General features: G+C 36.3%; 1 protein-coding gene across 3 annotated transcripts in view; it reads right to left on the reverse strand.

Annotated features, from left to right (window-relative positions):
- The window catches only part of LOC145260642 (uncharacterized), a 140,932-nt gene that overhangs the window by 54,110 nt on the left and 71,869 nt on the right, over positions 1 to 14,953 (reverse strand). Inside the window, exon 1 of one of the 3 annotated variants that reach the window (XM_080118973.1) lies at positions 962 to 1,387. The exons of 1 other annotated variant lie outside the window; for it this stretch is intronic. The gene's annotated coding sequence lies outside the window, so the exon portion shown is untranslated. Of the gene's footprint in view, positions 1 to 961; positions 1,388 to 14,953 lie in introns of those variants that run through there. One more of the 3 variants, XM_080118989.1, reaches the window with a different exon arrangement.

Below are 14,953 nucleotides of genomic sequence, written 5' to 3' on the forward strand. Positions count from 1 at the left end.
ATTTTTTTAAAATGTATATGTTTTAGGTTTGTGAAATGCAAATATTATACGGGCTTAAAAAAAAAAAGAAAAAAAACTGAACATTTTCATACTAAGTATTTTAGGGACGTAAAAAGAATCGGAATCGGTAAATGTAACGGAATCTGATATTTAGAAAAATAATTGTATCTGAGTCGGAAAAAATATTAGAATTGTTCCATGTATGTGTGTGTATGTGTGTGTGTATGTGTGTATTGTATGTATGTGTGTGTATGTGTATGAGTGTGTATGTGTATGTGTGTGTTATGTGTGTATATGTGCGTGTACGTGCATGTGTGATGTGTGTGTATTATTTAATCCCAATAAACCACCTTTTTTACGGTACCTTATTTCTCTTTATATATATATATATATATATATATATATATATATATATATATATATATATATATATATATATTTCAATTGTTTTTATTTATTCAGTTTTTGTTATGAGAAAATTTGTTCATGATTAACCAACCTCCTCATCTTCCCCAACACTTTTCACGCCCAATGTTTTTTGTGTGCTCGAAATATTCATTTTCGATTTCATTAAGCAATAAATCGATCTCTTACGATTACAGGGAGAACAAGAACGACGAATAGAAAGCAAACAAACAAACAAACAAACAAACAACAAAAAACAAAAATAAAACAAAAAGAAAAAAACAAGAGAACAAGAAACGAACTAAAAACACGTGATTTCGTTGAATAACGTATTTCTGTAATAGTTTGCATAAGATATTGAAGTAAACAAATAATAATAATAATAATAATAATAATAATAATAATAATAATAATAATAATAATAATAATAACAGAGAGACTTGTTGTCACTCCGTTTCCAGGGAACACCATAGGTTGTTTTCAAGGAGAGATTTTTGATGACCTGTGTGGAAGGTCCATGTGAGGCAACAATAAAAGAATTCAATTTGTATCTTACCGTCATTGTTGTTTACGGACTGAAACCGCGGAAAGGGTGTCGGGTATATAAACGGTCCACTTTCCTCTTCAAATTTGCTTCAAGTACGACGAAGCGGAAAAGCCGGTGGAAAGTTGTATCCTCGCGCAACATACGGACAATAATTGTGGCGAACTACATTTAAAACAATTATAAGAAGAGCGACCACTTGTCGCTGTTATCTCGATCCCACTCCCAAATCCGTTCACACATTTTGTCATATCCACTTTTATTTTTGGTTCATTTTATTATTACTTTTTTGGGTTTTCTTTTTCTATTTTTTGTTGTAATTAATCACCCCCTCCTTCCCATTTCCTTTTCTTTCTTTGTCTCTCTCTCTCTCACTCTATTTTTCTATTTCTCTCTTTCTATTTCTGTGAACTTAGTTTAACAGTCACCCTCTTCTTCTTCTCTCTATCTTTTCTTTTACACACACATACACGCGCGTGCGCACGCACGCGCGTGCGCACACACATTTACCCTCTCTCTCTAATTTCTTCTTTCAGAGAGAGTATCTTATCTGCCTTTCTTCTATTCCTTTTTGCTTTAATCATTCTTACTATCTTTTCTTACCCCCTCCTCCTCACATGTGTCTGCTTTCTCCACTTACAGTCCAAATCTCTTCTACTCTCTTTGGTCTGTCTGCCTATCTCTCTCTCTCTCTCTCTCTCTCTCTCTCTCTCTCTCTCTCTCTCTCTCTCTCTCTCTCTCTCTCTCTCTCTCTCTCATATCCTCCATATATATATACCTATATTGAACTCCGTCCAACTTACGGTCACACTAATTACATTTTTTTTTTTTTTTTTTTTGCGGTGTGAAAAAATTTATGAAGCGAAAAAATATTTTTTCTTTCTTTGCTCTATTTGTTTAAACGGTGGCATTTAAAAATTTAACGTGCTTCTAACCAACCCGATCCTCTTACTACTATTATTACTTATTTATTACTTATGTGGAAACAGCATAAACATACTACTACTACTACTACTACTACTACTACTACTACTACTACTACTACTACTAAGACTAATGCTAATTAATTATTTTTTTTTTACTCAATGTTCACCCCGAACAACATCGCCACTTGGACGTAAGGGGCTGCTATTTGTGGCCATGTCTAGGAAAGATTAACAAGATGTTGATTCACTTTACATTTTAACTTCTGCATATCAGTACAGTCAGGGAAACATGTAGCAGGAAGGGAATTCCAAAGTCTAGCTGTTCAAGGTAAGAAACTATTAGAGTAGAAAACTTTCTGGCATTTGGGGAATCAACAGTGAAGGAGGGGTAGGTGTGTCAGAAATTTCGTGAAAATAGTGAATAATTCCACCCCATCTTTCCAAGCTTATAACTCCTCGAAAAATGTAATTCAAACCCTAATTTTTTTTCAATTAAAGAAGCAAGGACCAAGGTTTCATAAAAAAACAAACAAAAAAAAAAACGTGTTTTTTTTTTTTTAAGGTTTTAAACTTCGGACTTTACCGGTAAATTTCTAAAAAATACCACGTTTTTTGTTTTAAATTTGAATATATTATTTATTGACCTTTTCTCTTCAATTTGTGATATATAAGACTTTGGTACATAAATTAATTATTTACTTTTTAATAGACATTTAAAAATGGGTGGCGTGAATTAATCGACCCCCTGTCTTTCCAAGCTTATAACTCATCGAAAAATGTAATTCAAGCCCTAATTTTTTTTCAATTAAAGGAGCAAGGACCAAGGTTCCATTAAAAAAAAAGAAAAAAACAAATAACTAGTTTAAAAAAAGGTTTTAAACTTCAAACTTTACAGGTAAAATTCTAAAAAACACTAGTTTTTTTGTTTTTTTTTGTTTTACATTTGAATATATTATTTATTGACCTTTTCTCTTCAATTTGTGAGTAAATTAATTATTTACTTTTCGGCGAGTAAATTAATTATTTACTTTTTAATAGATACTTGAAAATGGGGGGGAGCGTGAATTAAAAAAAAACGTTTGTCTAAAATATTATATTCGGTTTATTGGAAAGAACATAAAATTTCACATTGACCCAGAAAATATCGTAAAAATAGAATCAATAGAAAAATTTTGATAGATTTTTAAAGTTTAAAAATTGAAAAATATTGAGTTCGGAAAATTCATTACTGTTTAAAAAAATATATTTCTATTACTTTTAAAACAGCTTTAATAGTTTATTTTGGAAGTATAATCCATAAAGAAAATAAATAACCCACTTTTAACAGAGAAATTACGAGATTTTTTGTATTTTATTCGCAGTTTCGTGTTAGGGGTGTCAAAAATTCCTACCAAAATTCTGATACACCTAGTGAAGGGGTATGATTTTGTTGTTAAGCGGGATTATCGGGGATATGTACGTCGAGGGGGCAGGAGTGCAACGACTTCATCAGAGCACATTCCATTAAAATACTTGTAATACATGGCAGTGATAGGGTTGGAGCTTAGTTGACAAAGTAATAATAATAATAATAATAATAATAATAATAATAATAATAGTAATAGTAATAATAATAATAATAATAATAATAATAATAATAATAATAATGATAATAATAATAATAATCTATTACTAATGGAGATTTGGTACCCGTTTGTCTGGAGCCGAAACTATACTATTACTCTATTACTCGGCGCTCAATTCAGATGGGAGTGTCGTATCCGTTTTGTGTTTATTATCATCATCCAAAGCTTTACTTCCTTAATTTTTTTTTGAAAGAGGGACTAGTCGTGTAGTATCTATTCTATTTTCATAAGGCTACACTCCCAGGAATTATTTCCTCCTTTCGAAGTCACATGTTCATTCTTCATGATACCATTCTGGTAGGTATTACCTTCTTTGGGGGAAAGTGTAAGGTCTGTTCTGTTTTATGAGACTATCCTCTTGGGCATTATTTCCTTCTTTAAAAACGATAAAGTAGTATGAAAACGGCACTAACCATATGCTGATTTAACCGGCTTCGCCCAAAGGAGGAAGTTCTATGGGAATATGAAATTCACAAGCGGTCCTCACTCGCATGTATATCCCCGTTAGGGGATATGACGACGTTAGGTTTTTGCAACTCCTGCAGGGAGGTGTCGACATTCTCCTACATAGCACCTGGAATTACCAAATTAGTCACCCATCTGGTACTGGCCAGGCTCAACGTTGCTTAACTTCAGTGATTCAACGAGAACCGGTCTGTCAACGTGATTATGCTGTATATTACCCTCTCCTGCCGTATAAAGTAGTATATGTTAGTTCGGATCATGCCATTCTCCCAGACTTTACTTTCTTTTTTACAGAGAGACGCCACTTATAAAGGCACAGAGTCCACTCAAGCATAAGAATAAATGAGTTCGTCACCTTGATAAACGGTAATGGCGGGACTTGGGTAGAAATTGATTATTTACAAGGACGGCTCAACAAGAATTTGTTTACGTTAAAAACGACCATGTTATAGTAACCTGGGAAGCAGCCTCGTGGTATTGTGTTCTACTGACAGACAGTTGTAGAAAAGAAGCTTTGTTCATGGCATTTTCGTTTAGTTTTAGGCACAGATAGAGAGTAAGGGAAATTGTTGACAGTGGTTGTAACTAAACGAGGGTTGTGAGTGTTTTACATATTTTACAGCATAGATTGAAGCTCAGCCGAGCACCTGGTATGAAAATAACAACAAAACAAAAATAGACTCTACGTCTTTTTCTGTGAGCAAAGTAGCGAGGGGAAGAAGAGGACACACCACTAAATTTCGAAGTTTGTATCCTGTCAAGGCAGGAAAGGATGCTCTGAGACAGTGGCACGCCACCCGGGGCGGTCCGCTCAAATGTCATCACAATGACCCCGATTCACCATATGCTGAATAGTTTGTAGCAGTTAAAACTTTTATACATGCAGTAGTTAACACTTTTTTATGTGCTCTACCTCGACTTTACTCTAATGACTGTTACGTTACTGCTTACATGTATGATCCAAGACAAAATCCAATACTAAAAAAAATCAGTTCAAATTAAAAGATTCTTTAAAATGCAACTGCTCACTTTCAAAACAACTAAATACACAATACGGCAATACATAAAAGAATGACATTCAATACAATGGTCTTAGAATGAATGTTTTATTTTTATTGTGGCAAACTGGTCAATGATATCGTCGAAAGTTATTTGTCTTGTAAGCTCGTTTTCACTGGACAGCACAGCCAGATCTAACAATCTCGACTGGCTCATGATTGACGGAAAGTAAGTTTTAATTTTAGAAAAACTTCTTTCACACGATGCCACAGAAATACACACTGCCAAAAAGAATCTTAGAGTCAGCGTAAGATATGGCAATAACACAACAAAACTCCACTTGATGATAAACTATATAAACTGCAATGCAGTCCAGTGCTTGGTTTTCTCAAAACTTATTTTGGCTGTTTATATGGTGTCGCCTTAAACGTGGAATTTCTAAAAAACAGTCTTTCTTCAGACAGCTCATCATACGCAGTAGTGACAACATTCAATTGTATTTCTCTGTCTTTAATAAATAAATAACATGGGCTGCTTAATCGGCACAAAATGTCAGCAAAATGTAATTCACCTCCTTTGATATTCAATTCGATATGGAAACGGTCCAGAATTCTAACATTGCTCTCTTAGTCTCCTGCTTCAATGACAATCTTGCATTTTTGGCTCCTCTCCTGGCATTCTTCTCTTTCTTTGATCCTATCCTCTGTAGGAATATCAAGTTCTTCACATTTGGCAAATGCTTGCTGGACGGCACTGTCAACAACGTTTGTACACTGCTTTTCCAAAAAAGATCTTGATTTAATATCGACCATGTCCAGAGCAATATCTAGAGCATGTACTTCTGAACTAAGTTAATTTCTTGAAAAACAAGAAAGAAATGAAAGACAAGTTTGTGCGTCACGTCTTTTGTCTCGTTGCTGTCTTCGACACTACATATGGCTTCAATGGCTCCAATAAACTGGTTAAACTTCTGTATCACTGGTTTCACAGCATCAGCATGTTTACTCCAAGCGAGTTGCAGGCAATTCCTTCACTGGCTATTCCACTAGTACATTTCAGCGATAGGTCGACAGAGAAATAGTGTACAGCGCCTCAAAAAAAAAAAAAAAAAAAAAGTTACACAAAATGGATTGTAGCAAACGAATGTTTCCCCCAAAGGTTCAAATAATGATTGGAACAAGGTACAAAAAACGACCCTCAGATTAATGATTTGTTTTTTGTTGCACATCACTGTGGTTTCCAGACATGCTTGCCACATTTTTGTATCCTTAACTTCGACACAACTGAATATCCAGTTTTTCGGTTTCTGGTTTCTCGAAGATATCACTAGTTAATTCAGAAACTGTTTTACATTTCAGATGAAAAAATACAAGGAATTTTTTTATTTTACTTTTGTTAGTTTGAAGAGATCAAGGGGCTCCTTCCTGGGGCTAACATTTAATTCTGTTACAATTTAAATTTATATCCGAGTGCTCTTTTAAGAATAGACACTGTTCCCTTTATGGCTACTATCTGTATTTCCTTACAGCTTGGTCTTCCAGGGATTAGCTGTATCACCGCCAATGTGTACTATCAAATTACTGTTGACGTTTGATTTGCATGCGAAATGTCTAGTGTGCAATCAAAGAGTATGCCAAAGTATTTTACACTTTTGATGTCAGAAATAAGTTTTCTATTCACGTATTTTGCCAAGGGACAATCGACATTTATTCCTAGTTGCTTAATGTTTTTTTTTAATTGGAGGTTATCAAGGCCCGAAGGACACTCGAGGATAATGATTAATGAATGTAAAGTGGTAGTGAAGTAATCGCTAATGGTGTAAATTGGGTAAAATTTGATTATTCATGATGAAGATTTTACAGGAATTTGTTAACTTTAGATTTGAAGGCTAATATATTATATTTAGCCGGGAAGCATGGCAACGGAACAATGTTCTGAAAGCGGGAAGTTCTGGAAAGGAAGCTTTGTTCATGGAATCTGTGTTTATATGTAGGTACAGATAGAGAGTAAGGAAAATCATATATACTTGTTTTAGCTGGTGTTTTTGTGAAAGTTTGGCAAGAGGGACCATAGATTGGAGCTCAGACGAGCACTTAACATAGAAAAAGCGATAGTACAGAGACAGGCTCAAGACATCTCTTCTGTGGGAAAGAGGTTGCAGAAAAGAAAAAAGGGCATCTTCTAGTAAATTTCGAAGCCGGTTTTGAATATCAAGGTAGTAATTGTAAGAAGGAAACAGTGACAGATAAGAGAGAATTTACCGAAACCACATCGAAGTACAGAAATTAGGAACCCGTGATTTCTGGAAAATCTAAAGCATTGTGTTGGGAGGGACATTGTGTTACTCGTCTTGTGCTGGCACTTGGGACAGTCCAACCGCTTCATTTCCACCCCGTTAACTACGCCACTGCTCTGGGGAGCCCCTCTCCATGTGTGGCAACATTACTTCATTTTAGGACGTATTTGGTTCTTATATAGGTAGAGGCTTGAGTCGGGAAGGATATATTTTTGGAGCGATAGAATGGTTCAACGATTTTTCGACGACATTAGAAACACATTTGATATAAGCCTTCAATTTCAGATGAGGGATGAAGGTCAGTATCAAACGTTTGTCAAGGCAGGATGCTTTCTCAAGAAAAGAGTTATTTATGTCAATTGTTGCTAAGTGGGAATCAAAGCGTTGGCGATGAAAAGATAGAAGCTTAGTTTTGGATGAGGTAAAATTTACCAGTCACCCTTTTCCCCATTGCTGTGTTCAGAGTCTCTCTCTCCCTTTCTCTCTCTCTCTCCCTTTTTTCTCTCTCCCTTTATCTCTCTCTCTCTCTATCTCTCTCTTTATCTCTATCTTTCGTTTAAACACACGTTCGTGATGTTGCAAGTCTCATTCGTTTTTATAAATACTATTATGGAATGTGATCTTCGGAATTGTCTGATCTATTTTTAACTCGTAGATCTAGCGGTGTCCATCAATTCGCTCTTTTGATACCTCATTTTGATACAGCTTTCGATTCCAATAGCTAGTGTGCGTTCTATCCCAACCATTATCAATGGACCAGAGGTCATCTCGTCAGCATCTGACAAGGCCAAACTATTTGCAAAGAACTTTGCAGCTAATTCTACCCTATGCGACGAAGGCCATCAACTCCCCATATTTCCTCCTATAACACAGAACACGCTAGGTAACATACAAATATCCGTGCATGAGGTCGCCAAGCTAATCAAGAACCTTGACTCCAGTAAAGCAACTGGCCCTGACGGCATCCCAATTATAGTGTTAAAAAAGCTTCAACCAGAACTTGCTCGCATACTTACGAAACTGTTTAAGCGCTGCCTTAAGGAGAAGTGCTTTCCGACTCCCTGGAATACCTCATCAGTTTGTCCTGTATTTATGAATTCAGGTGATAAGTCATCTCCCTCTCAGTACAGACCAATAAGTCTCCTGTGTGTTATGAGTAAGTTGCTGGAATCCATATTAAATAGAGAAATAGTCAACCACCTCAGCAGAAACAACCTTCTTAGTGACACACAATATGGTTTCCGCTCTGCAAGATCTACCGCAGATGTGCTGACGGTTATATCTCACAGGATTAGTGAATCTCTTGACAAAGGCTACCTTTCTAGGGCAATTGCTTTTGACATATCAAATGTTTTCTCAATCATTAAATCATTTCTCTCCGATAGGCTCATAAGAGTAGTGTTCGATGGACAAAAATCAGAGGCCTGCAGTATTAATGCTGGAGTCCCTCAGGGATCAATCCTGGGCCCAATTCTCTTCCTGATCTACATCAATGACCTCCCTAAACACATACTTAAATCATTCGTTGACATCTATGCTGATGACACGACCATCTACGGCAACACATCAAAGGCTGTAAATGACAAAGTTCTCTCTGATTCTCCTCTGATCTCGAGCGCGTGGTTCAGTGGGGGAAGACGTGGCTGGTTACCTTTAATGCATCTAAAACCAAACTCCTATCCTTACATCATCAACGCTCTGATCCCCATCTTGCATCAATTGGAATGGATGGCTCTCGTCTGGGAGAGGCCCCGTGTTTTGACAAGCTTCTGGGTTTGACCTTTACTCCTGATCTGAAATGGAACACGTACATCAAGTCTGTTGCCAAGGTCTCACTACTGATGCAATTCTCTATCTATATAAAAGCCAAGTACGCCCAAGGATGGAGTACTACTGCCATATCTGAGCAGGAGCTGCTAAAAACAGCCTATCCTGCCTTGAAAGAGTACAAAATAGACCGTGGCTTAGTGGGGGATGCCCTTTTCTCTACCCTGCAACCTCTCTCCCACAGAAGAGACGTTGCGAGCCTATCCTTGTTTTATCGTTATTTCCATGGCAGGTGCTCGTCTGAATTCCAATCGCTGGTCCCCCCTCGCCAATCTTTCACGAAAAACATCTGTCTAGCCGAATCCACTGTGAAAAATTTCCCCCACTCTATATCTGTGCCTAAATCAAAACGTGGATTCTATGAACAAAGCTTCTTTCTTAGAACTGCACGCCTGTGGAACTCTGTTCCGTCTGCCTGCTTCCCACCTGACTACAACTTGCATGTGTTCAAGTCCAATGTTAACAAATTCCTGATGAACCGCCCCCCTAAGTAAACACTTCATCAAATCTCCACACTAACGTAATGTACTTGCAATAACCCTTATCCCTGAGTGGCTTCCGGACCTTGATAAGTGGTGATCACTGTGTAAAAAAAAGCTTCTTTTATTCCAATAGCTTCTTTCCGAAACTGCAAACTCGTGGAATTCTCTCCTTGTTAACAGTTTTCTTGCTACCGATGACCTTTTATAGACTAAGGCCAATAGCCATTTGCTGTATTTTGTTTTTGTTAGTCCCTTACATCAAATAGCTTCATGCCTTGTCTGAAGCGTACATGTTGTGGATAAAAGGATGACGCGATAAATAAGTGAATACTATAGACAAAGCAATGGAACCCTGGAGACAATTTCTAGAGATTGATATACTAGTATATATATTTGGAGATCCGTGTTGAATGCGAAGATGTAGAGAATTAGTCTTTTTCCCGTCGAATTATTGCGATTGTATTTGGTGGAAATATTGGTTGGATAAAATGTTCAATTTCGCAACTGTAACGACCGAGAGGGAAGTCAAGGATCAAGCCGACTAACTCCCATGATTCTTTCTTGTGTATTATTCATGTTTGTAAATAAAACAACGAATGTTTCTTGAGTGTTAGAAATACTTGTTGCTTTTTTTTTTTGTAATGTGTATTATTTTAATTGATTACAAAAATGAACAGTAATACTGGAAATGTTTTCTCAATCATTAAATCATTTCTTTCTGATAGGTTCATAAGAGTAGTGGTTGATGGGAAGAAATCAGAGGCCCACAGTATTAATGCTGGAGTCCCCAGTGGTCCATCCTAGGCCCAACTCTCTTCCTGATCTACATCAATGATCTCCCAAAACACATACTTAAATCATTCGTTGACATCTATGCTGATGACACGACCATCTATGGAAACACATCAAAGGCCGTAAATGACAAAGTTCTCTCTAATTCTCTCTCCTCTGATCTTGAGCGCGTGGTACAATGGGGGAAGAGGTGGCTGGTCACTTTTAATGCATCCAAAACCAACCTCAGCAGAGCATTTTTTTAATAGCACAGCCGGAATGAAATCGGGTCCACATGCTTTTGAGGTGTCTAGTTTTTTATGATACCTAGATGTTTAAGCGTATTGTACGACCGGGTAACGCCGGGCGTCCAGCTAGTATATATATATATATATATATATATATATATATATATATATATATATATATATATATATATATATACGGTTACTAATGTTAAAATTAACATTTAAATTTAAAAAACCCGTCTAGCTGAAACCACTGTCAGTAATTTTCCCCACTCTTTATCTGTGCCGAAATCCAAACCTAGATTCCATGAACAAAGTTTCTTTCTTAGAAGTGCACGCCTGTGGAACTCTCTTCCGTTTGCCTGTTTCCCACCTGATACAACTTGGATGTCTTCAAGTCCAACATAAACAAGTTCCTGATGAACCGCCTCCTAAGTAAGACACTTTATCAGATCTCAATTACTAGCGATTACTACGATATTATCCCATTGATTACTTTATACGCAATAACTCTTATCCCCAAGTGGCCTTAGGGCCTTGATAAGTGGTGACTTCCTTGTGAAAAAAAAATTCATAGGTTATTTCTGTTTATTTGAAGCATTCCTATTCAACCTCCTCGCTCCGCTTGGTTAATAAAAATTAACTTAAAAGTAAATTACTTATTATCACTCCCACCCCCGATTCTTATTAGTCATCAGTTTTCACTTATTTTATTTATTAAATTTTTCACCCATAAAAACAAATCACACATCTTCTATTGTTATCGCTCGTTCAAGTTCAACCGATTCTCCTGATAGTTTAGGGTTTTAATTCATCAACTCCAGTCGTTACTTTTAAGTTCACAATTGGCGGTCATAATTTTTATAAAATGTTTTTATTTTTATAGCTATCCTTCAACTTATTCGATGTCTAAAGTTTGTACTAACTTCCTTAATTCTCATAAGTAGACTTTTGTGTTTCTAAACTTGAAAATGTCTACATTTTTGCTCCTATATTTTACAACCAAACTTAAAATTTTTCAGTTCACTAGTAGAAAGTGTCTGCTATATCTACGTTCGCAAAAATGATGGTGGTGGTCAAGGGAAATAAGCACGATTATGCTGCTTTTAAAAGTGATCTGGAGGCCTCCGCGGTTTACCAAACATTTTTAGGTGGGAGTTGGGGATAGAAGTACTCTACATTTTGGTCTCACAAGGCCATTCTGCCAAGCATTATCTCCTCCTATTTTGACCCAATCCGTACTCTATTCATGACAGAATACCAAAACATTTTAGGAAGTATGAGTTCGCCGGAATGCTGAAACATGTATTACACTTTGATCTTAGCTAAAAGGACAAGTAGTTTCCTCCCATGCATTATTTTTATTTTGCTTAATATTCGTTACTCAGTCCAATTTCTTGATCTGTATAAAGTTAAACAAGTGTTTCCCAAGCACTAAATGCACATTGAAATATTTATTTGTTGAATAGTATGACTTATAAATAAGGTGCTTCTACAGTATAGCACCTATATAAAAGAAAAAGAACAAGTTATAATAAAAAAATGTATTTATGTATACATGAATCTACTATATTTGTGCTTTTTCTATTAAATTTACTTCTCGGTAATCGATCGCAGTTTTCTCATATAATATTCTTTGTTATTTTGTTTTCCAGGAGAGTATGTTGTAGCCTGGTAAATAACGGTTTTTGTTACTCAATTATTTTCTAAAGGGCAAAACACTTATTTTGCAGTTGCATTTTCCTCAGTATTATTTTTCTTGCCTCACTCTGAATCATTGATATTTCTTTTTATATGTAAGTGTTTTAACACAAGTCATTATCAGTGATTACTTACTAGCAGTAAAACTGAATAAGAGTAAGTTTTTTGGACATCAAGTTGCATGATTTTGTGTTATTGCAGCAACTGTATACCCGTAATTTCTCATCCAATACGACCGTTGGCTTTTTTTTAGAATTTGAGTGGCTGTATCCGAAAGTTTCCAATACTCCCCGTGACCGCCGAAGGGAGGTCGTAATGGTGTTCTTTCTCTTTGTTCTTTTCACCCTCCTTGACTCTTCATGATTACTTACTTTGACAGCAATTCAAGCTGATGTTACAATGATTTGGGGGGGGGATAATGTTTCAAATTATGGGATTTCAAAGATCGAAAGCAAAATCTAAACACAGTGAGTCGAGTACGATAACCATTAGACCAACTGTCTTGAAACAGTTGACAAACAGATAAAAATCCGATGACCTTCTGTTACATGATAAGGGCTGCCCCCTTTTAATGTAAGTATAAAAATAGAGAGATTTAGTTAAAATGAAAATGAAATAGAATAGACGAAATTCGAACCTCGTAAATTAGGTTTAGAAATAGATTACGAGAGAGAATTAGAAAATGGAATGTAAAATAAACCATTGTTAAGCTTAGAGATAAAATAGTTTCAAGAAAAGAATGTGCGTTGACACGTCTGTTATGAAAAATTCAATTGAGGAATGCAACTATACAAGATAATTTAATAAACATGTTTTTAACATATTGGAAAAATAGGTTATTGGGAATATAGGTTAAAATTCCTTTTGTAAACAAAGGAAAATGTTTTGGACACGCATGTCCAGAACACGTGAAAGAAGACACATGTTTTAACATGTGTATGACGTCATGGAAAATGGGAAGTTCTAGATATAGTTAGAAAACTTTAGAGTTAAGCAAGGAGAACTGGGAGAGTCAGAGAGAGTCTGAGGACGACAGACGACAGTCGAGTTGGGATTCGAACGTCTAGAAGCGAGACTGTTACTTTTGAAACTTAATATGTGAAGCTTTGAATTCTTGATGATAAAAACCACGGCCGGTCGTGAGAAGAAATAAACCCATCATGTGTTTTTATAAACGTCGTCTTTGTGTTGTGATTCTACCAAAAGGTAAAGTGAAAATTGTTATTAAATGTCTTGACATACACATCTCATATCTACAATGTGAACTCTACATCTCATATCTACACTTCTAAGTAATGAACATTTTTAATATATATGAATCTTCATAACACGAACACGGAACGCAACAATATCTCTCTCAACAACATCCCTCAACAACATCTCTCTTTTAATAAGACAGAAACGACATCACTTTTTTTTTTATAATAAGACTCTCTCTTAAAATAAGCCCTAAATATAACACTTCCCCAAGTACGAATTGTTCAATTTTGACCCTTTAGCAGCATTTTTCATCATCATCATTTTTATTTTTTTCTTGCTCCTTTTGTCTGTTTTCTTTCCTTTCTGATCCGTTTGGATAAGAAAAAAAGGGAAAAACGCGTAGGAGCAAGTAAAGAGACAAGTAAATGGTGACAAAAAAAAAAAAACACATGGAAAAGCAAACGACGAGGAAGAAAAAAGATTAAAGCGTAAAAATGAAATGACGAAAAACATCGATTATAAAACAAACGAAGAAAAGAATAAGAAAAATAGAAACACGCGAAGTACGGGAAAGAAGAAAAAGGAAATTGTGAAGGAGAAAGCGAAGGTGAAAGAGTCAAAGAAATAAAAATGATGGAAAAGAATGAGACAACGAAAAAAAGAAGAAAAGAAAGAATAATTTTTGGAGAAGAAATCAAAATAAGATGAAGCATAAAATCCGTCCCAGCAGACCACAGAGTGAAGATCAATGAGACGAAGAAGCAGAGCAAATACACTGAACTGGCCAGAGAGCTCAACTGAATATGGAAGATAAAGAAAGTCATTATAATACCAATAATAGTAGGAGCACTAGGAACAATACTGAAAAGCTCTGAAAATGGAATGGGAGAGATTGGAATCAGAAGAATGGCCGAAAAGGTACTAATCTTGAGCACGTGGTACAATGGAGGAAGAGGTGGCTGGTCACTTTTAATTCATCCAAAACCAAGCTTCTATCTTTACATCATCAACGCTCTGATCCCCATCTGGCATCAATTGAAATGGATGGCTCTCGTCTTGGGGAGGCTCCATGTTTTGACAAGCTTCTGATCTGAAATGGAACACGTACATCAAATCTGTTGCCAGGGACGCTGGGAAAATGGTGGGATCCTTCTACCGCTCTATGCAATTCTCTATCTATAAAAAAGCCAAGTACGTCCAAGGATGGAGTACTACTGCCATGTCTGGGCAGGAGCTGCTAAAAACAGCCTATCCTGCCTTGACAGAGTACAAAATAGACTTCGTGGTTTAGTGGGCGATGCCCTTTTCTCTACCCTGCAACCTATCTCCCACAGAAGAGACTTTGCGAGCCTGTCTTTGTTTTATAGTTATTTCCATGGCAGGTGCTCGTCTGAGCTCCAATCCCTCGTGCCCCCTCGCCAATCTTTCACGAGAAACACCCGGCTGGCTGAAACTACTGTCAAT

Source organism: Euprymna scolopes, chromosome 3 (genome assembly GCF_053919585.1).
Source record: "Euprymna scolopes isolate OS-2025 chromosome 3, ASM5391958v1, whole genome shotgun sequence".
Taxonomy (NCBI): domain Eukaryota; kingdom Metazoa; phylum Mollusca; class Cephalopoda; order Sepiida; family Sepiolidae; genus Euprymna; species Euprymna scolopes.